At 49.2% G+C, this 21,648-nt stretch overlaps 1 protein-coding gene and 1 pseudogene across 1 annotated transcript in view; one reads left to right on the forward strand and one right to left on the reverse strand.

The window, feature by feature from the left end:
• LOC127474810 (uncharacterized) overlaps positions 1 to 21,648 on the forward strand; it is a 1,039,526-nt gene that overhangs the window by 122,625 nt on the left and 895,253 nt on the right.
• The window catches only part of LOC127474830 (zinc finger protein 883-like), a 334,043-nt pseudogene that overhangs the window by 76,633 nt on the left and 235,762 nt on the right, over positions 1 to 21,648 (reverse strand).

The following is a 21,648-nucleotide window of genomic DNA, read 5'->3' on the forward strand; positions in this document are numbered from 1 at the left end:
CTGCAATGACCGGTCCCACCTCCTGCAAAATTTACTCCAACTGAAGATTCCTGCCAGACAAAAGGTGCCACCACAGAAAACTCTTCCTGCCCTAGAAGTGCCCAGGCTGCCCCACCAACTGCACCTGAAGCCAAAGGATCCAGACTTTTTTTCCTGGTGGAAAGAGCTGCTGTTCCCTTTTTTCAGCCCTGCACTGCAATGGCCGGTCCCACCTCCTGAAAAATTGAATCCAACTGAAGATTCCTGTCAGACAAAAGGTGCCACCACAGAAAACTCTTCCTGCCCAAGAAGTTCCCAGGCTACCTCACCCACTGCATCTCAAAACCAAAGGATCCAGACTTTTTTTCCTGGTGGAATGAGCTGCTGTTCCCTTTTTTCATGTCTGCGCTGCAATGGCCGGTCCCACCTCCTGAAAAATTGAATCCAACTGAAGATTCCTGCCAGACAAAAGGTGCCACCACAGAAAGTTCTTCCTGCCCAAGAAGTGCCCAGGCTGCCCCAAAAACTGCACCTGAAGCCAAAGGATCCTGCCTTTTTTTCTTTGGGGAAAGAGCTGCTGTTCCCTTTTTTTAGTCCTGCGCTGCAATGACCGGTCCCACCTCCTGAAAAATTGAATCCAACTGAAGATTCCTGCCAGACAAAAGGTGCCACCACAGAAAACTCTTCCTGCCCTAGAAGTGCCCAGGCTGCCCCACCAACTGCACCTGAAGCCAAAGGATCCAGACTTTTTTTCCTTGTGGAAAGAGCTGCTGTTCCCTTTTTTCAGCCCTGCTCTGCAATGGCCGGTCCCACCTTTTAAAAAATTGAATCCAGCTGAAGATTCCTACCAGACAAAAGGTGCTACCACTAAAAACTCTTCCTGCCCAAGAAGTACCCAGCCTGCCCCAGCAAATACACCTGAAGCCAAAGGATCCAGACCTTTTTCCTGGTGGAAAGAGCTGTTGTTCCCTTTTTTCAGTCCTGCGCTGCAATGGCCGGTCCCACCTCTTGAAAAATTGAATCCAGCTGAAGATTCCTGCCAGACAAAAGGTGCCACCACAGAAAGTTCTTCCTGCCCAAGAAGTGCCCAGGCTGCCCCAAAAACTGCACCTGAAACCAAAGGATCCAGACTTTTTTTCCTGGTGGAAAGAGCTGCTGTTCCCTTTTTTCAGCCCTGCACTGCAATGGCCGGTCCCACCTCCTGGAAAGTTTATTGTAAATGAAGATTCCTGCCAGACAAAAGGTGCCACCACAGAAAACTCATCTAGCCCAAGATGTGCCCAGGCTGTCCCACCAACTGCACCTCAAAGCCAAAGGATCCAGACTTTTTTTCCTTGTGGAAAGAGCTACTGTTCCCTTTTTTCTGCCATGCGCTGCAATGGCCGGTCCCACCTTTCAAAAAATTGAATCCAGCTGAAGATTCCTGTCAGACAAAAGGTGCCACCACATAAAGCTCTTCCTACCCAAGAATTGCCCAGGCTACCCCAACAACTACACCTGAAAACCAAAGGATCCAGACTTTTTTTCCTGGTGGAAAGAGCTGCTGTTCCCTTTTCTCAGCCATGCGCTGCAATGGCCGGTCCCACCTCCTAAAAAATTGAATCCAACTGAAGATTCCTGTCAGACAAAAGGTGCCACCACAGAAAACTCTTCCTGCCCAAGAAGTGCCCAGGCTACCCCACCCACTGCATCTCAAAACCAAAGGATCCAGACTTTTTTTCCTGGTGGAAAGAGCTGCTGTTCCCTTTTTTCCTGTCTGCGCTGCAATTGCCGGTCCCACCTCCTGAAAAATTTACTCCAACTGAAGATTCCTGCCAGACAAAAGGTGCCACCACAGAAAGTTCTTCCTGCCCAAGAAGTGCCCAGGCTGCCCCAAAAACTGCACCTGAAACCAAAGGATCCAGACTTTTTTTACCGGGGGAAAGAGCTACTGTTCCCTTTTTTCAGCCCTGCGCTGCAATGGCCGGTCCCAGCTCCTGGAAAACTTAGTGTAAATGAAGATTCTTACCAGACCAAAGGTGCCACCACAGAAAACTCATCTAGCCCAAGAAGTGCCCAGCCTGCCCCAACCACTGCATCTCAAAGCCAATGGATCCAGACCTTTTTCCTTGTGGAAAGAGCTGTTGTTCCCTTTTTTCAGTCCTGCGCAGCAATGGCCGGTCCCACCTCCTGAAAAATTGAATCCAACTGAAGATTCCTGCCAGACAAAAGGTGCCACCACAGAAAGCTCTTGCAGCTCAAGAAGTGCCCAGCCTGGACAAACTACACCTGAAGCCAATGGATCCAGACTTTTTTCCTGGTGGAAAGAGCTGCTGTTCCCTTTTTTCAGCCCTGCACTGCAATGGCCGGTCCCACCTCCTGGAAAGTTTATTGTAAATGAAGATTCCTGCCAGAAAAACGCTGCCACCACAGAAAACTCATCTAGCCCAAGATGTGCCCAGGCTGTCCCACCAACTGCACCTCAAAGCCAAAGGATCCAGACTTTTTTTCCTTGTGGAAAGAGCTACTGTTCCCTTTTTTCTGCCATGCACTGCAATGGCCGGTCCCACCTTTCAAAAAATTGAATCCAGCTGAAGATTCCTGTCAGACAAAAGGTGCCACCACATAAAGCTCTTCCTACCCAAGAATTGCCCAGGCTACCCCAACAACTACACCTGAAAACCAAAGGATCCAGACTTTTTTTCCTGGTGGAAAGAGCTGTTGTTCCCTTTTTTCAGTCCTGCGCTGCAATGGCCGGTCCCACCTCCTGGAAAATTGAATCCAACTGAAGATTCCTGCCAGACAAAAGCTGCCACCTCAGAAAACTCTTCCTGGCCAAGAAGTACCCAGGCTGTACCAACTAAACCTGAAGCCAAAGGGTCCTGCCTTTTTTTCTTTGGGGAAAGAGCTGCTGTTCCCTTTTTTTAGTCCTGTGCTGCAATGGCCGGTCCCACCTCCTGAAAAATTTACTCCAACTGAAGATTCCTGCCAGACAAAAGGTGCCACCACAGAAAACTCTTCCTGCCCAAGAAGTGCCCAGGCTGCCCCAAAAACTGCACCTGAAACCAAAGGATCCAGACTTTTTTTCTTTGGGGAAAGAGCTGCTGTTCCCTTTTTTTAGTCCTGCGCTGCAATGACCGGTCCCACCTCCTGAAAAATTGAATCCAACTGAAGATTCCTGCCAGACAAAAGGTGCCACCACAGAAAACTCTTCCTGCCCAAGAAGTGCCCAGGCTGCCCCAAAAACTGCACCTGAAACCAAAGGATCCAGACTTTTTTTCTTTGGGGAAAGAGCTACTGTTCCCTTTTTTTAGTCCTGCGCTGCAATGACCGGTCCCACCTCCTGAAAAATTTACTCCAACTGAAGATTCCTGCCAGACAAAAGGTGCCACCACAGAAAACTCTTCCTGCCCTAGAAGTGCCCAGGCTGCCCCACCAACTGCACCTGAAGCCAAAGGATCCAGACTTTTTTTCCTTAGGGAAAGAGCTGCTGTTCCCTTTTTTCAGCCCTGCACTGCAATGGCCGGTCCCACCTTTTAAAAAATTGAATCCAACTGAAGATTCCTACCAGACAAAAGGTGTTACCACAGAAAACTCTTCCTGCCGAAGAAGTACCCAGCCTGCCCCAGCAAATACACCTGAAGCCAAAGGATCCAGACTTTTTTCCTGGTGGAAAGAGCTGTTGTTCCCTTTTTTCAGTCCTGCGCTGCAATGGCCGGTCCCACCTCCTGAAAAATTGAATCCAACTGAAGATTCCTGCCAGACAAAAGGTGCCCCCACAGAAAACTCTTCCTGCCCAAGAAGTGCCCAGGCTGCCCCAAAAACTGCACCTGAAACCAAAGGATCCAGACTTTTTTTACCAGGAAAAAGAGCTGCTGGTCCCTTTTTTCAGCCCTGCGCTGCAATGGCCGGTCCCACCTCCTGGAAAACTTAGTGTAAATGAAGATTCCTGCCAGACAAAAGGTGCCACCACAGAAAACTCATCTAGCCCAAGAAGTGCCCAGGCTGCCCCACCAACTGCACCTTAAAGCCAAAGAATCCAGACTTTTTTTCCTTGTGGAAAGAGCTGCTGTTCCCTTTTCTCAGCCATGCGCTGCAATGGCCGGTCCCACCGTTTAAAAAATTGGATCCAACTGAAGATTCCTGCCAGAAAAAAGGTGCCACCACAGGAAACTCTTCCTGCCCAAGAAGTGCCCAGGCTACCCCAGCAAATATACCTGAAGCCAAAGGATCCAGACTTTTTTCCTGGTGGAAAGAGCTGTTGTTCCCTTTTTTCAGTCCTGCGCTGCAATGACCGGTCCCACCTCCTGGAAAATTGAATCCAACTGAAGATTTCTACCAGACAAAAGGTGCCACCACAGAAACTCTTCCTGGCCAAGAAGTGCCAAATCTACCCCACCAAATACACCTCAAAGCTAAAGGATCCAGACTTTTTTCCTTGTGGAAAGAACTGCTGTTCCCTTTTCTCAGCCCTGCTCTACAATGGCCGGTCCCACCTCCTGAAAAATTGAATCCAACTGAAGATTCCTGCCAGACAAAAGGTGCCACCACAGAAAACTCTTCCTGCCCAAGAATTGCACATGCTGCACCAACTACACCTGAAGCCAAAGGATCCAGACTTTTTTTCCTGGTGGAAAGAGCTGCTGTTCCTTTTTTTCAGCTCTGCGCTGCAGAGGGCAGTCCCACATCCTGGAGAATTTAATGTAAATGAAGATTCCTGCCAGACAAAAGGTGCCACCACAGAAACTCTTCCTGCCCAAGAAGTACCCAGGCTGCACCAATTACACCTGAAGCCAACGGATCCAGACTTTTTTTTTAAGGGAAAGAGCTGCTGTTCCCTTTTTTCAACCCTGTGCTGCAATGGCCGGTCCCTCCTCCTGAAAAATTTACTCCAACTGAAGATTCCTGCCAGACAAAAGGTGCCCCCACAGAAAACTCTTCCTGCCCAAGAAGTGCTCAGGCTACCCCAACAACTACACTTGAAAACCAAAGGATCCAGACTTTTTTTCCTGGTGGAAAGAGCTGTTGTTCCCTTTTTTCAGTCCTGCTCTGCAATGACCGGTCCCACCTCCTGGAAAATTGAATCCAACTGAAGATTCCTGCCAGACAAAAGCTGCCACCACAGAAACTCTTCCTGGCCAAGAAGTACCCAGGCTGTACCAACTAAACCTGAAGCCAAAGGATCCTGCCTTTTTTTCTTTGGGGAAAGAGCTGCTGTTCCCTTTTTTTAGTCCTGCGCTGCAATGACCGGTCCCACCTCCTGAAAAATTTCCTCCAACTGAAGATTCCTGCCAGACAAAAGGTGCCACCACAGAAAACTCTTCCTGCCCTAGAAGTGCCCAGGCTGCCCCACCAACTGCACCTGAAGCCAAAGGATCCAGACTTTTTTTCCTTAGGGAAAGAGCTGCTGTTCCCTTTTTTCAGCCCTGCACTGCAATGGCCGGTCCCACCGTTTAAAAAATTGGATCCAACAGAAGATTCCTGCCAGAAAAAAGGTGCCACCACAGAAAACTCATCTAGCCCAAGAAGTGCCCAGGCTGCCCCACCCACTGCATCTCAAAGCCAAGGGATCCAGACTTTTTTTCCTGGTGGAAAGAGCTGCTGTTCCCTTTTTTCAGCCCTGCGCTGCAATGGCCAGTCCCACCGTTTAAAAAATTGAATCCAACTGAAGATTCCTGTCAGACAAAAGGTGCCACCACAGAAAACTCTTCCTGCCCAAGAAGTGCCCAGGCTACCTCACCCACTGCATCTCAAAACCAAAGGATCCAGACTTTTTTTCCTGGTGGAAAGAGCTGCTGTTCCCTTTTTTCAGCCCTGCACTGCAATGGCCGGTCCCACCTCCTGGAAAGTTTATTGTAAATGAAGATTCCTGCCAGACAAAAGGTGCCACCACAGAAAACTCATCTAGCCCAAGATGTGCCCAGGCTGTCCCACCAACTGCACCTCAAAGCCAAAGGATCCAGACTTTTTTTCCTTGTGGAAAGAGCTACTGTTCCCTTTTTTCTGCCATGCGCTGCAAAGGCCGGTCCCACCTTTCAAAAAATTGAATCCAGCTGAAGATTCCTGTCAGACAAAAGGTGCCACCACAGAAAACTCTTCCTACCCAAGAATTGCCCAGGCTACCCCAACAACTACACCTGAAAACCAAAGGATCCAGACTTTTTTTCCTGGTGGAAAGAGCTGCTGTTCCCTTTTTTCATGTCTGCGCTGCAATGGCCGGTCCCACCTCCTGAAAAATTGAATCCAACTGAAGATTCCTGCCAGACAAAAGGTGCCACCACAGAAAGTTCTTCCTGCCCAAGAAGTGCCCAGGCTGCCCCAAAAACTGCACCTGAAACCAAAGGATCCAGACTTTTTTTACCGGGGGAAAGAGCTACTGTTCCCTTTTTTCAGCCCTGCGCTGCAATGGCCGGTCCCACCTCCTGGAAAATTGAATCCAACTGAAGATTCCTGCCAGACAAAAGGTGCCACCACAGAAACTCTTCCTGCCCAAGAAGTGCCTAGGCTACCCCACCAAATATACCTGAAGCCAAAGGATCCAGACTTTTTTCCTGGTGGAAAGAGCTGTTGTTCCCTTTTTTCAGCCCTGCGCTGCAATGGCCGGTCCCACCTCCTGGAAAATTGAATCCAACTGAAGATTTCTGCCAGACAAAAGGTGCCACCACAGAAACTCTTCCTGGCCAAGAAGTGCCCAATCTACCCCACCAAATACACCTCAAAGCTAAAGGATCCAGACTTTTTTCCTTGTTGAAAGAGCTGCTGTTCCCTTTTCTCAGCCATGCGCTGCAATGGCCGGTCCCACCGTTTAAAAAATTGAATCCAGCTGAAGATTCCTACCAGACAAAAGGTGCCACCACAGAAAACTGTTCCTGCCCAAGAAGTACCCAGCCTGCCCCAGCAAACAGACCTGAAGCCAAAGGCTCCAGACTTTTTTCCTGGTGGAAAGAGCTGTTGTTCCTTTTTTTCAGTCCTGCGCTGCAATGGCTGGTCCCACCTCCTGGAAAATTGAATCCATCTGAAGATTCCTGCCAGACAAAAGGTGCCACCACAGGAAACTCTTCCTGCCCAAAAAGTACCCAGCCTACGCCACCAAATACACCTGAAGCCAATGGATCCAGACTTTTTTTCCTGGTGGAAGGAGCTGTTGTTCCCTTTTTTCAGCCCTGCGCTGCAATGGCCGGTCCCACCTCCTGGAAAATTGAATCCAACTGAAGATTCCTGCCAGACAAAAGGTGCCACCACAGAAACTCTTCCTGGCCAAGAAGTACCCAGGCTGTACCAACTAAACCTGAAGCCAAAGGATCCTGCCTTTTTTTCTTTGGGGAAAGAGCTGCTGTTCCCTTTTTTTAGTCCTGCGCTGCAATGACCGGTCCCACCTCCTGAAAAATTTCCTCCAACTGAAGATTCCTGCCAGACAAAAGGTGCCACCACAGAAAACTCTTCCTGCCCTAGAAGTGCCCAGGCTGCCCCACCAACTGCACCTGAAGCCAAAGGATCCAGACTTTTTTTCCTTAGGGAAAGAGCTGCTGTTCCCTTTTTTCAGCCCTGCTCTGCAATGGCCGGTCCCACCTTTTAAAAAATTGAATCCAACTGAAGATTCCTACCAGACAAAAGGTGCTACCACAGAAAACTCTTCCTGCCGAAGAAGTACCCAGCCTGCCCCAGCAAATACACCTGAAGCCAAAGGATCCAGACTTTTTTCCTGGTGGAAAGAGCTGTTGTTCCCTTTTTTCAGTCCTGCGCTGCAATGGCCGGTCCCACCTCCTGAAAAATTGAATCCAACTGAAGATTCCTGCCAGACAAAAGGTGCCACCACAGAAAGCTCTTGCAGCTCAAGAAGTGCCCAGCCTGGACAAACTACACCTGAAGCCAATGGATCCAGACTTTTTTCCTGGTGGAAAGAGCTGCTGTTCCCTTTTTTCAGCCCTGCACTGCAATGACCGGTCCCACCTCCTGGAAAGTTTATTGTAAATGAAGATTCCTGCCAGACAAAAGGTGCCACCACAGGAAACTCTTCCTGCCCAAGAAGTGCCCAGGCTACCCCACCAAATATACCTGAAGCCAAAGGATCCATACTTTTTTCCTGGTGGAAAGAGCTGTTGTTCCCTTTTTTCAGCCCTGCACTGCAATGGCCGGTCCCACCTCCTGGAAAATTGAATCCAACTGAAGATTTCTGCCAGACAAAAGGTGCCACCACAGAAACTCTTCCTGGCCAAGAAGTGCCCAATCTACCCCACCAAATACACCTCAAAGCTAAAGGATCCAGACTTTTTTCCTTGTGGAAAGAGCTGCTGTTCCCTTTTCTCAGCCATGCGCTGCAATGGCCGGTCCCACCGTTTAAAAAATGGAATCCAGTTGAAGATTCCTGCCAGACAAAAGGTGCCACCACAGAAAACTGTTCCTGCCCAAGAAGTACCCAGCCTGCCCCAGCAAACAGACCTGAAACCAAAGGCTCCGGACTTTTTTCCTGGTGGAAAGAGCTGTTGTTCCTTTTTTTCAGTCCTGCCCTGCAATGGCTGGTCCCACCTCCTGAAAAATTGAATCCAACTGAAGATTCCTGCCAGACAAAAGGTGCCACCACAGGAAACTCTTCCTGCCCAAAATGTACCCAGCCTACGCCACCAAATACACCTGAAGCCAATGGATCCAGACTTTTTTTCCTGGTGGAAGGAGCTGTTGTTCCCTTTTTTCAGCCCTGCTCTGCAATGGCCGGTCCCACCGTTTAAAAAATTGAATCCAACTGAATATTCCTGCCAGACAAAAGGTGCCACCACAGAAAACTCTTCCTGCCCAAGAAGTGCACATGCTGCACCAACTACACCTGAAGCCAAAGGATCCAGACTTTTTTTCCTGGTGGAAAGAGCTGCTGTTCCTTTTTTTGAGCTCTGCGCTGCAGAGGGCAGTCCCACATCCTGGAGAATTTAATGTAAATGAAGATTCCTGCCAGACAAAAGGTGCCACCACAGAAACTCTTCCTGCCCAAGAAGTACCCAGGCTGCACCAATTACACCTGAAGCCAACGGATCCAGACTTTTTTTCCTTAGGGAAAGAGCTGCTGTTCCCTTTTTTCAGCCCTGCACTGCAATGGCCGGTCCCACCTCCTGAAAAATTTACTCCAACTGAAGATTCCTGCCAGACAAAAGGTGCCACCACAGAAAACTCTTCCTGCCCAAGAAGTGCCCAGGCTACCCCAACAACTACACTTGAAAACCAAAGGATCCAGACTTTTTTTCCTGGTGGAAAGAGCTGTTGTTCCCTTTTTTCAGTCCTGCTCTGCAATGGCCGGTCCCACCTCCTGGAAAATTGAATCCAACTGAAGATTCCTGCCAGACAAAAGGTGCCACCACAGAAACTCTTCCTGGCCAAGAAGTACCCAGGCTGTACCAACTAAACCTGAAGCCAAAGGATCCTGCCTTTTTTTCTTTGGGGAAAGAGCTGCTGTTCCCTTTTTTTAGTCCTGCGCTGCAATGACCGGTCCCACCTCCTGCAAAATTTACTCCAACTGAAGATTCCTGCCAGACAAAAGGTGCCACCACAGAAAACTCTTCCTGCCCTAGAAGTGCCCAGGCTGCCCCACCAACTGCACCTGAAGCCAAAGGATCCAGACTTTTTTTCCTGGTGGAAAGAGCTGCTGTTCCCTTTTTTCAGCCCTGCACTGCAATGGCCGGTCCCACCTCCTGAAAAATTGAATCCAACTGAAGATTCCTGTCAGACAAAAGGTGCCACCACAGAAAACTCTTCCTGCCCAAGAAGTTCCCAGGCTACCTCACCCACTGCATCTCAAAACCAAAGGATCCAGACTTTTTTTCCTGGTGGAATGAGCTGCTGTTCCCTTTTTTCATGTCTGCGCTGCAATGGCCGGTCCCACCTCCTGAAAAATTGAATCCAACTGAAGATTCCTGCCAGACAAAAGGTGCCACCACAGAAAGTTCTTCCTGCCCAAGAAGTGCCCAGGCTGCCCCAAAAACTGCACCTGAAGCCAAAGGATCCTGCCTTTTTTTCTTTGGGGAAAGAGCTGCTGTTCCCTTTTTTTAGTCCTGCGCTGCAATGACCGGTCCCACCTCCTGAAAAATTGAATCCAACTGAAGATTCCTGCCAGACAAAAGGTGCCACCACAGAAAACTCTTCCTGCCCTAGAAGTGCCCAGGCTGCCCCACCAACTGCACCTGAAGCCAAAGGATCCAGACTTTTTTTCCTTGTGGAAAGAGCTGCTGTTCCCTTTTTTCAGCCCTGCTCTGCAATGGCCGGTCCCACCTTTTAAAAAATTGAATCCAGCTGAAGATTCCTACCAGACAAAAGGTGCTACCACTAAAAACTCTTCCTGCCCAAGAAGTACCCAGCCTGCCCCAGCAAATACACCTGAAGCCAAAGGATCCAGACCTTTTTCCTGGTGGAAAGAGCTGCTGTTCCCTTTTTTCAGTCCTGCGCTGCAATGGCCGGTCCCACCTCTTGAAAAATTGAATCCAGCTGAAGATTCCTGCCAGACAAAAGGTGCCACCACAGAAAGTTCTTCCTGCCCAAGAAGTGCCCAGGCTGCCCCAAAAACTGCACCTGAAACCAAAGGATCCAGACTTTTTTTCCTGGTGGAAAGAGCTGCTGTTCCCTTTTTTCAGCCCTGCACTGCAATGGCCGGTCCCACCTCCTGGAAAGTTTATTGTAAATGAAGATTCCTGCCAGACAAAAGGTGCCACCACAGAAAACTCATCTAGCCCAAGATGTGCCCAGGCTGTCCCACCAACTGCACCTCAAAGCCAAAGGATCCAGACTTTTTTTCCTTGTGGAAAGAGCTACTGTTCCCTTTTTTCTGCCATGCGCTGCAATGGCCGGTCCCACCTTTCAAAAAATTGAATCCAGCTGAAGATTCCTGTCAGACAAAAGGTGCCACCACATAAAGCTCTTCCTACCCAAGAATTGCCCAGGCTACCCCAACAACTACACCTGAAAACCAAAGGATCCAGACTTTTTTTCCTGGTGGAAAGAGCTGCTGTTCCCTTTTCTCAGCCATGCGCTGCAATGGCCGGTCCCACCTCCTAAAAAATTGAATCCAACTGAAGATTCCTGTCAGACAAAAGGTGCCACCACAGAAAACTCTTCCTGCCCAAGAAGTGCCCAGGCTACCCCACCCACTGCATCTCAAAACCAAAGGATCCAGACTTTTTTTCCTGGTGGAAAGAGCTGCTGTTCCCTTTTTTCCTGTCTGCGCTGCAATTGCCGGTCCCACCTCCTGAAAAATTTACTCCAACTGAAGATTCCTGCCAGACAAAAGGTGCCACCACAGAAAGTTCTTCCTGCCCAAGAAGTGCCCAGGCTGCCCCAAAAACTGCACCTGAAACCAAAGGATCCAGACTTTTTTTACCGGGGGAAAGAGCTACTGTTCCCTTTTTTCAGCCCTGCGCTGCAATGGCCGGTCCCAGCTCCTGGAAAACTTAGTGTAAATGAAGATTCTTACCAGACCAAAGGTGCCACCACAGAAAACTCATCTAGCCCAAGAAGTGCCCAGCCTGCCCCAACCACTGCATCTCAAAGCCAATGGATCCAGACCTTTTTCCTTGTGGAAAGAGCTGTTGTTCCCTTTTTTCAGTCCTGCGCAGCAATGGCCGGTCCCACCTCCTGAAAAATTGAATCCAACTGAAGATTCCTGCCAGACAAAAGGTGCCACCACAGAAAGCTCTTGCAGCTCAAGAAGTGCCCAGCCTGGACAAACTACACCTGAAGCCAATGGATCCAGACTTTTTTCCTGGTGGAAAGAGCTGCTGTTCCCTTTTTTCAGCCCTGCACTGCAATGGCCGGTCCCACCTCCTGGAAAGTTTATTGTAAATGAAGATTCCTGCCAGAAAAACGCTGCCACCACAGAAAACTCATCTAGCCCAAGATGTGCCCAGGCTGTCCCACCAACTGCACCTCAAAGCCAAAGGATCCAGACTTTTTTTCCTTGTGGAAAGAGCTACTGTTCCCTTTTTTCTGCCATGCACTGCAATGGCCGGTCCCACCTTTCAAAAAATTGAATCCAGCTGAAGATTCCTGTCAGACAAAAGGTGCCACCACATAAAGCTCTTCCTACCCAAGAATTGCCCAGGCTACCCCAACAACTACACCTGAAAACCAAAGGATCCAGACTTTTTTTCCTGGTGGAAAGAGCTGTTGTTCCCTTTTTTCAGTCCTGCGCTGCAATGGCCGGTCCCACCTCCTGGAAAATTGAATCCAACTGAAGATTCCTGCCAGACAAAAGCTGCCACCTCAGAAAACTCTTCCTGGCCAAGAAGTACCCAGGCTGTACCAACTAAACCTGAAGCCAAAGGGTCCTGCCTTTTTTTCTTTGGGGAAAGAGCTGCTGTTCCCTTTTTTTAGTCCTGTGCTGCAATGGCCGGTCCCACCTCCTGAAAAATTTACTCCAACTGAAGATTCCTGCCAGACAAAAGGTGCCACCACAGAAAACTCTTCCTGCCCAAGAAGTGCCCAGGCTGCCCCAAAAACTGCACCTGAAACCAAAGGATCCAGACTTTTTTTCTTTGGGGAAAGAGCTGCTGTTCCCTTTTTTTAGTCCTGCGCTGCAATGACCGGTCCCACCTCCTGAAAAATTGAATCCAACTGAAGATTCCTGCCAGACAAAAGGTGCCACCACAGAAAACTCTTCCTGCCCAAGAAGTGCCCAGGCTGCCCCAAAAACTGCACCTGAAACCAAAGGATCCAGACTTTTTTTCTTTGGGGAAAGAGCTACTGTTCCCTTTTTTTAGTCCTGCGCTGCAATGACCGGTCCCACCTCCTGAAAAATTTACTCCAACTGAAGATTCCTGCCAGACAAAAGGTGCCACCACAGAAAACTCTTCCTGCCCTAGAAGTGCCCAGGCTGCCCCACCAACTGCACCTGAAGCCAAAGGATCCAGACTTTTTTTCCTTAGGGAAAGAGCTGCTGTTCCCTTTTTTCAGCCCTGCACTGCAATGGCCGGTCCCACCTTTTAAAAAATTGAATCCAACTGAAGATTCCTACCAGACAAAAGGTGTTACCACAGAAAACTCTTCCTGCCGAAGAAGTACCCAGCCTGCCCCAGCAAATACACCTGAAGCCAAAGGATCCAGACTTTTTTCCTGGTGGAAAGAGCTGTTGTTCCCTTTTTTCAGTCCTGCGCTGCAATGGCCGGTCCCACCTCCTGAAAAATTGAATCCAACTGAAGATTCCTGCCAGACAAAAGGTGCCCCCACAGAAAACTCTTCCTGCCCAAGAAGTGCCCAGGCTGCCCCAAAAACTGCACCTGAAACCAAAGGATCCAGACTTTTTTTACCAGGAAAAAGAGCTGCTGGTCCCTTTTTTCAGCCCTGCGCTGCAATGGCCGGTCCCACCTCCTGGAAAACTTAGTGTAAATGAAGATTCCTGCCAGACAAAAGGTGCCACCACAGAAAACTCATCTAGCCCAAGAAGTGCCCAGGCTGCCCCACCAACTGCACCTTAAAGCCAAAGAATCCAGACTTTTTTTCCTTGTGGAAAGAGCTGCTGTTCCCTTTTCTCAGCCATGCGCTGCAATGGCCGGTCCCACCGTTTAAAAAATTGGATCCAACTGAAGATTCCTGCCAGAAAAAAGGTGCCACCACAGGAAACTCTTCCTGCCCAAGAAGTGCCCAGGCTACCCCAGCAAATATACCTGAAGCCAAAGGATCCAGACTTTTTTCCTGGTGGAAAGAGCTGTTGTTCCCTTTTTTCAGTCCTGCGCTGCAATGACCGGTCCCACCTCCTGGAAAATTGAATCCAACTGAAGATTTCTACCAGACAAAAGGTGCCACCACAGAAACTCTTCCTGGCCAAGAAGTGCCAAATCTACCCCACCAAATACACCTCAAAGCTAAAGGATCCAGACTTTTTTCCTTGTGGAAAGAACTGCTGTTCCCTTTTCTCAGCCCTGCTCTACAATGGCCGGTCCCACCTCCTGAAAAATTGAATCCAACTGAAGATTCCTGCCAGACAAAAGGTGCCACCACAGGAAACTCTTCCTGCCCAAAAAGTACCCAGCCTACGCCACCAAATACACCTGAAGCCAATGGATCCAGACTTTTTTTCCTGGTGGAAGGAGTTGTTGTTCCCTTTTTTCAGCCCTGCTCTGCAATGGCCGGTCCCACCTCCTGAAAAATTGAATCCAACTGAAGATTCCTGCCAGACAAAAGGTGCCACCACAGAAAACTCTTCCTGCCCAAGAATTGCACATGCTGCACCAACTACACCTGAAGCCAAAGGATCCAGACTTTTTTTCCTGGTGGAAAGAGCTGCTGTTCCTTTTTTTCAGCTCTGCGCTGCAGAGGGCAGTCCCACATCCTGGAGAATTTAATGTAAATGAAGATTCCTGCCAGACAAAAGGTGCCACCACAGAAACTCTTCCTGCCCAAGAAGTACCCAGGCTGCACCAATTACACCTGAAGCCAACGGATCCAGACTTTTTTTTTAAGGGAAAGAGCTGCTGTTCCCTTTTTTCAACCCTGTGCTGCAATGGCCGGTCCCTCCTCCTGAAAAATTTACTCCAACTGAAGATTCCTGCCAGACAAAAGGTGCCCCCACAGAAAACTCTTCCTGCCCAAGAAGTGCTCAGGCTACCCCAACAACTACACTTGAAAACCAAAGGATCCAGACTTTTTTTCCTGGTGGAAAGAGCTGTTGTTCCCTTTTTTCAGTCCTGCTCTGCAATGACCGGTCCCACCTCCTGGAAAATTGAATCCAACTGAAGATTCCTGCCAGACAAAAGGTGCCACCACAGAAACTCTTCCTGGCCAAGAAGTACCCAGGCTGTACCAACTAAACCTGAAGCCAAAGGATCCTGCCTTTTTTTCTTTGGGGAAAGAGCTGCTGTTCCCTTTTTTTAGTCCTGCGCTGCAATGACCGGTCCCACCTCCTGAAAAATTTCCTCCAACTGAAGATTCCTGCCAGACAAAAGGTGCCACCACAGAAAACTCTTCCTGCCCTAGAAGTGCCCAGGCTGCCCCACCAACTGCACCTGAAGCCAAAGGATCCAGACTTTTTTTCCTTAGGGAAAGAGCTGCTGTTCCCTTTTTTCAGCCCTGCACTGCAATGGCCGGTCCCACCGTTTAAAAAATTGGATCCAACAGAAGATTCCTGCCAGAAAAAAGGTGCCACCACAGAAAACTCATCTAGCCCAAGAAGTGCCCAGGCTGCCCCACCCACTGCATCTCAAAGCCAAGGGATCCAGACTTTTTTTCCTGGTGGAAAGAGCTGCTGTTCCCTTTTTTCAGCCCTGCGCTGCAATGGCCAGTCCCACCGTTTAAAAAATTGAATCCAACTGAAGATTCCTGTCAGACAAAAGGTGCCACCACAGAAAACTCTTCCTGCCCAAGAAGTGCCCAGGCTACCTCACCCACTGCATCTCAAAACCAAAGGATCCAGACTTTTTTTCCTGGTGGAAAGAGCTGCTGTTCCCTTTTTTCAGCCCTGCACTGCAATGGCCGGTCCCACCTCCTGGAAAGTTTATTGTAAATGAAGATTCCTGCCAGACAAAAGGTGCCACCACAGAAAACTCATCTAGCCCAAGATGTGCCCAGGCTGTCCCACCAACTGCACCTCAAAGCCAAAGGATCCAGACTTTTTTTCCTTGTGGAAAGAGCTACTGTTCCCTTTTTTCTGCCATGCGCTGCAAAGGCCGGTCCCACCTTTCAAAAAATTGAATCCAGCTGAAGATTCCTGTCAGACAAAAGGTGCCACCACAGAAAACTCTTCCTACCCAAGAATTGCCCAGGCTACCCCAACAACTACACCTGAAAACCAAAGGATCCAGACTTTTTTTCCTGGTGGAAAGAGCTGCTGTTCCCTTTTTTCATGTCTGCGCTGCAATGGCCGGTCCCACCTCCTGAAAAATTGAATCCAACTGAAGATTCCTGCCAGACAAAAGGTGCCACCACAGAAAGTTCTTCCTGCCCAAGAAGTGCCCAGGCTGCCCCAAAAACTGCACCTGAAACCAAAGGATCCAGACTTTTTTTACCGGGGGAAAGAGCTACTGTTCCCTTTTTTCAGCCCTGCGCTGCAATGGCCGGTCCCACCTCCTGGAAAATTGAATCCAACTGAAGATTCCTGCCAGACAAAAGGTGCCACCACAGAAACTCTTCCTGCCCAAGAAGTGCCTAGGCTACCCCACCAAATATACCTGAAGCCAAAGGATCCAGACTTTTTTCCTGGTGGAAAGAGCTGTTGTTCCCTTTTTTCAGCCCTGCGCTGCAATGGCCGGTCCCACCTCCTGGAAAATTGAATCCAACTGAAGATTTCTGCCAGACAAAAGGTGCCACCACAGAAACTCTTCCTGGCCAAGAAGTGCCCAATCTACCCCACCAAATACACCTCAAAGCTAAAGGATCCAGACTTTTTTCCTTGTTGAAAGAGCTGCTGTTCCCTTTTCTCAGCCATGCGCTGCAATGGCCGGTCCCACCGTTTAAAAAATTGAATCCAGCTGAAGATTCCTACCAGACAAAAGGTGCCACCACAGAAAACTGTTCCTGCCCAAGAAGTACCCAGCCTGCCCCAGCAAACAGACCTGAAGCCAAAGGCTCCAGACTTTTTTCCTGGTGGAAAGAGCTGTTGTTCCTTTTTTTCAGTCCTGCGCTGCAATGGCTGGTCCCACCTCCTGGAAAATTGAATCCATCTGAAGATTCCTGCCAGACAAAAGGTGCCACCACAGGAAACTCTTCCTGCCCAAAAAGTACCCAGCCTACGCCACCAAATACACCTGAAGCCAATGGATCCAGACTTTTTTTCCTGGTGGAAGGAGCTGTTGTTCCCTTTTTTCAGCCCTGCTCTGCAATGGCCGGTCCCACCTCCTGAAAAATTGAATCCAACTGAAGATTCCTGCCAGACAAAAGGTGCCACCACAGAAAACTCTTCCTGCCCAAGAAGTGCACATGCTGCACCAACTACACCTGAAGCCAAAGGATCCAGACTTTTTTTCCTGGTGGAAAGAGCTGCTGTTCCTTTTTTTCAGCTCTGCGCTGCAGAGGGCAGTCCCACATCCTGGAGAATTTAATGTAAATGAAGATTCCTGCCAGACAAAAGGTGCCACCACAGAAACTCTTCCTGCCCAAGAAGTACCCAGGCTGCACCAATTACACCTGAAGCCAACGGATCCAGACTTTTTTTTTAAGGGAAAGAGCTGCTGTTCCCTTTTTTCAGCCCTGCACTGCAATGGCCGGTCCCACCGTTTAAAAAATTGGATCCAACTGAAGATTCCTGCCAGAAAAAAGGTGCCACCACAGAAAACTCATCTAGCCCAAGAAGTGCCCAGGCTGCCCCACCCACTGCATCTCAAAGCCAAGGGATCCAGACTTTTTTTCCTTAGGGAAAGTGCTGCTGTTCCCTTTTTTCAGCCCTGCACTGCAATGGCCAGTCCCACCGTTTAAAAAATTGAATCCAACTGAAGATTCCTGTCAGACAAATGGTGCCACCACAGAAAACTCTTCCTGCCCAAGAAGTGCCCAGGCTACCTCACCCACTGCATCTCAAAACCAAAGGATCCAGACTTTTTTTCCTGGTGGAAAGAGCTGCTGTTCCCTTTTTTCAGCCCTGCACTGCAATGGCCGGTCCCACCTCCTGGAAAGTTTATTGTAAATGAAGATTCCTGCCAGACAAAAGGTGCCACCACAGAAAACTCATCTAGCCCAAGATGTGCCCAGGCTGTCCCACCAACTGCACCTCAAAGCCAAAGGATCCAGACTTTTTTTCCTTGTGGAAAGAGCTACTGTTCCCTTTTTTCTGCCATGCGCTGCAAAGGCCGGTCCCACCTTTCAAAAAATTGAATCCAGCTGAAGATTCATGTCAGACAAAAGGTGCCACCACAGAAAACTCTTCCTACCCAAGAATTGCCCAGGCTACCCCAACAACTACACCTGAAAACCAAAGGATCCAGACTTTTTTTCCTGGTGGAAAGAGCTGCTGTTCCCTTTTTTCATGTCTGCGCTGCAATGGCCGGTCCCACCTCCTGGAAAATTGAATCCAACTGAAGATTCCTGCCAGACAAAAGGTGCCACCACAGAAACTCTTCCTGCCCAAGAAGTGCCTAGGCTACCCCACCAAAATATACCTGAAGCCAAAGGATCCAGACTTTTTTCCTGGTGGAAAGAGCTGTTGTTCCCTTTTTTCAGCCCTGCGCTGCAATGGCCGGTCCCACCTCCTGGAAAATTGAATCCAACTGAAGATTTCTGCCAGACAAAAGGTGCCACCACAGAAACTCTTCCTGGCCAAGAAGTGCCCAATCTACCCCACCAAATACACCTCAAAGCTAAAGGATCCAGACTTTTTTCCTTGTTGAAAGAGCTGCTGTTCCCTTTTCTCAGCCATGCGCTGCAATGGCCGGTCCCACCGTTTAAAAAATTGAATCCAGTTGAAGATTCCTACCAGACAAAAGGTGCCACCACAGAAAACTGTTCCTGCCCAAGAAGTACCCAGCCTGCCCCAGCAAACAGACCTGAAGCCAAAGGCTCCAGACTTTTTTCCTGGTGGAAAGAGCTGTTGTTCCTTTTTTTCAGTCCTGCGCTGCAATGGCTGGTCCCACCTCCTGGAAAATTGAATCCATCTGAAGATTCCTGCCAGACAAAAGGTACCACCACAGGAAACTCTTCCTGCCCAAAAAGTACCCAGCCTACGCCACCAAATACACCTGAAGCCAATGGATCCAGACTTTTTTTCCTGGTGGAAGGAGCTGTTGTTCCCTTTTTTCAGCCCTGCTCTGCAATGGCCGGTCCCACCTCCTGAAAAATTGAATCCAACTGAAGATTCCTTCCAGACAAAAGGTGCCACCACAGAAAACTCTTCCTGCCCAAGAAGTGCACATGCTGCACCAACTACACCTGAAGCCAAAGGATCCAGACTTTTTTTCCTGGTGGAAAGAGCTGCTGTTCCTTTTTTTCAGCTCTGCGCTGCAGAGGGCAGTCCCACATCCTGGAGAATTTAATGTAAATGAAGATTCCTGCCAGACAAAAGGTGCCACCACAGAAACTCTTCCTGCCCAAGAAGTACCCTGGCTGCACCAATTACACCTGAAGCCAACGGATCCAGACTTTTTTTTTAAGGGAAAGAGCTGCTGTTCCCTTTTTTCAACCCTGTGCTGCAATGGCCGGTCCCACCTCCTGAAAAATTTACTCCAACTGAAGATTCCTGCCAGAAAAAAGGTGCCACCACAGAAAGGTCTTGGTGCTCAAGAAGTGCCCAGGCTACCCCACCAACTACACCTGAAGCCAAAGGATCCAGACTTTTTTTCCTTAGGGATAGAACTACTGTTCCCTTTTTTCAGCCCTGCGCTGCAATGGCCGGTCCCACCTCCTGAAAAATATACTCCAAATGAACATTCATTCCAGACAAAAGGTGCCACTACAGAAAACTCTTCCTGCCCAAGAATTGCCCAGGCTGCCCCAAAAACTGCACCAGAAGCCAAAGGTTCCAGACTTTTTTTCCTGGTGGAAAGAGCTGCTGTTCCCTTTTTTCTGCCCTGCTCTGCAATGGCTGGAGCCACCTCCAGGAAAATGGGATGTAAATGAAGATTCCTGCCAGACAAAAGGTGCCACCACAGAAAACACTTCTCTCCGAAGAAGTTCCCAGGCTGCCCCACCAACTACACCTGAAGCCAAAGGATCCAGACTTTTTTTCCTGATGGAAGGGGCTGCTGTTCCCTTTTTTCAGCTCTGCGCTGTAACGCCCGGTCCCACCTCTTGGAACGTTGAATCGAAATGAAGATTCCTGGCAGACAAAAGGTGCCACCACAGAAAACTCTTCTTGCCCATGAATTGCCCAACCTGCCCCAACAACTGCACCTCAAAGCCAAAGCTTCCAGACTTTTTTTCCCGGTTGAAAGAGCTACTGTTCCCTTTCTTCAGTCCTGCGCTGCAATGGCCGGTCCCACCTTCTGAGAAATTGAATCCAACTAAAGATTCCTGCCAGAGAAATGGTAGCACCGCAGAAAACTCTTGCTGCCCGAGAAGTGCCCAGACTGCCTGATCAACTACGCCTGAAAGACTAAGGTTCAAGACTTTTTTTCCTGGTGGAAAGAGCTGTTGTTCCCTTTTTCCTGCCCTGCGCTGCAATGGCCGGTCCCACCTCCTGAAAAATTTTCTCCAACTGAAGATTCCTGCCAGACAAAAGGTGCCACCACAGAAAGTTTTTCCTGCCCAAGAAGTGCCCAGACTGCACCCACTACACCTGAAGCCAGAGGTTCCAGACTTTTTCTTTTTAGGGAAATAGCTGCTCTTTCCTTTTTTCAGCACTGTACTTTAATAGCCGGTCCCACCTCCTGAAAACTTTACTCCAAATGAAGATTCGTACCAGACAAAAGGTGCCACCACAGAAAGCTCTTCCTGCCAAAGTGCCCAGCCTTCCCCAGCAACTGTACCTCAAAGCCAAAGGTTCCACACTTTTTTTCCTGGTGGAAAGAGCTGCTGTTCCCTTTTTTCAGTCCTGCGCTGCAAGGGCCGGTCCCTCCTTTTAAATATTGAATCCAACTGAAGATTCCTGTCAGACAAAAGGTGCCACCACAGAAAACTCTTCCTGCCGAAGAAGTGCCTAGGCTACTCCAACAACTGTACCTTGTGACAGGTAACGAGGCTTTAAATTTAGGTTGCAAGGTATAAAAGATTTTTTAATGCCACAAACAAGCAAAAACGGCTATCCGGGCGACCAGAGGAAACCCCTGTTCCTGCCGCAGTCCACAAGGGGGAACAAAAACAGCACTTATTTTACCCTCCTTTGCCACCTCCCCCCCAAAGTCATGTCATCAGTCCATTGGTGGAGATTTCATGGGCTGCATCCTGCTTGTTTCCCTCTTCGCGGGCCAGCTCTGGGTTGGTTCCTCCTTTCGCGGGCCATCTCCGTTGTTGGGGGGTGTCCACCAATAATTTTAAAGTCATTAGTCTCTATTAGGCCGTGGTTCTGGAAACTTCCATCAGGATGATGGTTGATCACCCAGACTCCTCGTGGCCGACCCCTCCGTATTGCTCCCCATTAATATGCTTAGAACAAACAGCTTCAAGGTACAATGTGCTAAATCATCATTGCGTTGTGGTTAATCAGTTTGCAGCTTACAGAACTTGTGGTTAGGCATTGCATAACACTCTAACTTGTGATTCCAACAAAGCAGTTAACACAATATAATGACTTCGTTAACTCTTTCTTATTTGAACAGGAAATTTCTTTAGATCACTTATAACACTGCTCCTCGCAGGTAGGATTTGGGTCTGGGGGTCTCAGTTTTGGTGTGGGGGGGCCTCAGTTTGGGTCTGAGGGGTCTCTGGGGTGTCAGCTTGGGTCAGGGGGTCTCAGGCTTTGGGTCTGGGGGTCTCAGGGGTCCCAAGGCCTCAGTTTGGGTCTGGGGGCCTTGGGTCTGGGGGTCTTAGTTTGGGTCTGGGGATCTCAGCTTTTGGGTCTGGGGGGCTCAGGATTTGGGTCTGGGGGTCTCAGTTTGGCTCTGGGGATCTCAGGTTTTGGGTCTGGGGGGCTCAGGTTTTGGGTCTGGGGGTCTCAGTTTGGGTCTGGGGATCTCAGGTTTTGGGTCTGGGGGGCTCAGGATTTGGGTCTGGGGGTCTCAGTTTGGCTCTGGGGATCTCAGGTTTTGGGTCTGGGGGTCTCAGTTTGGGTCAGGGAGGCTTAGGGTTTGGGTCTAGGGGGCTCAGTTTGGGTCAGGGGGGCTCAGTTTGGGTCCAAGGGGCTCAGGATTTGGATCTGGG

This window comes from Manacus candei, unplaced genomic scaffold, assembly GCF_025592945.1.
Source record: "Manacus candei isolate 608988 ecotype Guabito, Panama unplaced genomic scaffold, ASM2559294v1 h1tg000045l, whole genome shotgun sequence".
Taxonomy (NCBI): domain Eukaryota; kingdom Metazoa; phylum Chordata; class Aves; order Passeriformes; family Pipridae; genus Manacus; species Manacus candei.